The sequence below is a fragment of the Portunus trituberculatus genome, unplaced genomic scaffold, assembly GCF_017591435.1.
Source record: "Portunus trituberculatus isolate SZX2019 unplaced genomic scaffold, ASM1759143v1 PGA_scaffold_278__1_contigs__length_40205, whole genome shotgun sequence".
Classification (NCBI taxonomy): domain Eukaryota; kingdom Metazoa; phylum Arthropoda; class Malacostraca; order Decapoda; family Portunidae; genus Portunus; species Portunus trituberculatus.
The window spans coordinates 32,501-35,934 of NW_025541446.1; the positions used below are offsets into that span (position 1 = coordinate 32,501).

General features: G+C 38.9%; 1 long non-coding RNA gene across 1 annotated transcript; it reads right to left on the reverse strand.

Moving 5' to 3' along the window:
* Positions 1 to 93: 93 nt before the first annotated feature.
* LOC123500456 lies at positions 94 to 1,035 on the reverse strand. The gene is made up of 2 exons (XR_006673318.1): positions 963 to 1,035; positions 94 to 255 (listed from the first exon to the last, which is right to left on the reverse strand). It is a non-coding gene; the product is annotated as an uncharacterized LOC123500456 (long non-coding RNA).
* Positions 1,036 to 3,434: the final 2,399 nt, after the last annotated feature.

Sequence of the window (3,434 nt, forward strand, 5' to 3'; positions counted from 1 at the left end):
TTCAAAAGTAGATAACACACACACACACACACACACACACACACACACACACACACACACACACACACACAAGGTATAATGATTAGCATTAAAAGTAGATGGTTAAGTTTATTCATTCTTACATACTATTTGTACTTTGCAATACCTACATTATACACCATAAGATCTTATATATGCGTGGAATCCTCACTCGTCGCAATTCTTCCATTTCATACATTTCTTCATCTATGATTTCTTCTAATGCAGCCATGGTACCTGAAAAGTGTAGTTTTTAATGATCTGAAGAATACCTAGCTGCATTTTGAATGGTTGTAGGGCATAGGTATGTTAGATTTGGGTGGGGATAGGTGAGGTTAGGTTAAAATATGTTTGGTTTGTTTTAATTTCTGCCAATCTAACATTTCCGCTTTTTCATATTGACATTTTCCATCGCAAATTGATGCTTCAGAAGTTATGACAATAAATAGGTTGGTTAAGTTACCTTGGTTAGGTTAGGTTAGGTTGGGTGGGTTAGGTTAAGTTGGCTGGGTTATTGTTTGCTTGGTTAGGTTACATTAGGTTCGTTAATAGGATCCATTCACTAATGTGTAATAAATCCATCAATAATGTCTTCTGATGTGTAGACCACCACAGAATCGAGTGTTACCTGCAAGCTCATGAAGGTACCGTTTATACCTTTCCTCCATTGTTTCATCGGTCACCTCTTAATAGCCTTGAACTTAAAACTACAAATATACTCAATATACAGCCTCATGATCATTTTCATTTATTTAATCGTTTTTTTTTTTTTTTTTTTCCTGGGTATGAGCTACGTACATGATATCTCGGCTTCAGTCTACTCCACTCCTTCAATATTATAGCTTTTGCCCTTTAATTCGTCCACTTACCTTTCTTAATAGTAGAAGCACACAGTAAGAATTCATGTAATGATATATAGATAACAAGATTAATCATATACTTACCAAATTTAGTCAGTGAAGTAGAGATGTGACGAGTCGATTAGGCTGTTGTTGATGTTTGACGTGAACTCACAAGGCGACTACAGTAGACTTCAAAAATTAAAACGTATGCTCAATATAGCATAAGAAAAGCTTTGCTGTACCATCAAAAAAATTTGACATGGTAAATAGAATGAAATAAATTTAATTACAGTTAGCTTCTTTTTACATTTGGAAATTTAAAATACAAGGCGGTAGCTTTGGTCGCCCGGACACTTGACCAATGTTTTGCAAAACCCCTCGACCAAAGTTCCAATCTTTGGTCCACTAGCGGACAAAAAAACAGATGGAAAAAGGCATTCTGGTACGACACAAATTGCTTGGTTGGCTGCCTAACGGACCAAAAAGAAGTAATTCAGGAACCGGCTGGTGCACATGTGGTCACTGGCGTCTGGCGACTTGCTAACGCTGCCAACGGAAACTGTGAAACTGGCTAATTGCCAACTGTGAACTGACTGAGTAAGCCTACTCGTCGCGTACTCAAGGTAAATAGAATGAAATAAATTTAATTACAGTTAGCTTCTTTTTACATTTGGAAATTTAAAATACAAGGCGGTAGCTTTGGTCGCCCGGACACTTGACCAATGTTTTGCAAAACCCCTCGACCAAAGTTCCAATCTTTGGTCCACTAGCGGACAAAAAACAGATGGAAAAAGGCATTCTGGTACGACACAAATTGCTTGGTTGGCTGCCTAACGGACCAAAAAGAAGTAATTCAGGAACCGGCTGGTGCACATGTGGTCACTGGCGTCTGGCGACTTGCTAACGCTGCCAACGGAAACTGTGAAACTGGCTAATTGCCAACTGTGAACTGACTGAGTAAGCCTACTCGTCGCGTACTCGTACAGGTCTCTCTTTCCTTCACCCAAGCCCGTGTGTTGGACTGTTGGCACTGTTAGGCTTGTTCTTAGGAATTGGACTATTCCATTAATGTCTGGGTGGTTGTGCGGCATGCACCGCCTTCTTCCCCAACAAAATACCGAATAAAAAAATACTCTTTAGTTTGAAGGCCTGTATTACATTTTCAAAGCATAAATTGAACATGTAATTGAATTATGAAAACCGAGTAAACCGAGTAGTACTCACTCAAATCCAAAAACCGAGTAAACCGAGTACTACTCGGACCGAAACTGCCATCCCTACCTCGCTCTCTCGCTCGCTTTGCCAATGGTCAAGCAGGGTCACCAGAAGGAGGCCTGCCCTCCAGCTGGTAAAGGCCACGTGGGCCACAGAAAGACCACGTGGTGTGTGTGAGTCGTGGGCTAGTTAAGCCACAAAGGTATGTGTTGTGTTTTATAGCCAGTAATAGGGTGTTTTATGTGTTTTATGCAATATTTTCACTCGTATGACTGTATACGTGAGTTTTGTCGGTGTTTGTACTTGGTTTTGTAATTGTTTTCAAGGGTTATATTTCTGGTGTTGTGTCCACTCGTATGTTTCTCCATGTTGTGTGAGATCGTAAAATTTTAACTTGATTGATTTGTTTTTAAATTTGAGAAATAAAAGATGTATAGTTAAGTCCTAAACTTGCAAAATATTTTTTTTCTATCTACATAAGAATGAGACCATGCTCGCTATTTTTTATTAACACATGCAAAAATGGGAGGCAACAATTTTCCTCTAGTTCCACAGTAAACTTGATATTTTTATGTTGTAAATTCTTTAATTGTTCTATACGTGATTATTTTTTTAATGCATATAAAAAAGTCACCTATATATCTTTTATTGGCAATAGGTTTGAGTTCCTTTGGGCAATTTTTAAGCCAAATAGATTTTTTATAATAGTGGAAGCAATTTACCAAGATCAGGCCAGGAGAGAACTCCCATAGCCATCCCATCAGCTTGTTGATACAACTTGTGATTAAAGATAAAACACCGAAAAACAGCTGTCTGAGGCAATTAACAGTACCTCTTCTCTGTTCCCTCCTACTCTCTCTATTCTCATTTTCGCTCCAAAGCTGGATGTTGCGTCTATGTGCGCAACAACTTAACTTCCACCATCTGGCTTCGACTTAATAGTCATTCTCTAACTATATTTATCTGTGCTGTCTACCTCTCCCCTGACTCCTCTGACTATAGTAAATTCTTCAACTATTTAACTTTCAAAGTGGAGCACATTTTGTCCCTCTAACCTTTTGCGGAGATCTCCATCCTTGGAGATTTCGATGTTCACCAACAGCTTTGGCTTTCCTTTCCCTTCACTGAACATCCTGGTGAACTAACCTTCAACTTTGCTAACCTCTATGACCTAAAGAAACTGGTGCAACACCCTACTCGTATTCCTGATCGTCTTGGTGATACGCCCAACATTCTTTATCTTTTCCTTACTTCTAATCGTTCTGCTTATACTGTTACCCTATTTTCTGCGTTGGATTCCTTCGATCACAATCTCATTTCTGTATCTTGCTTTATTTCTCGAATTCCTCCTCAAAATCC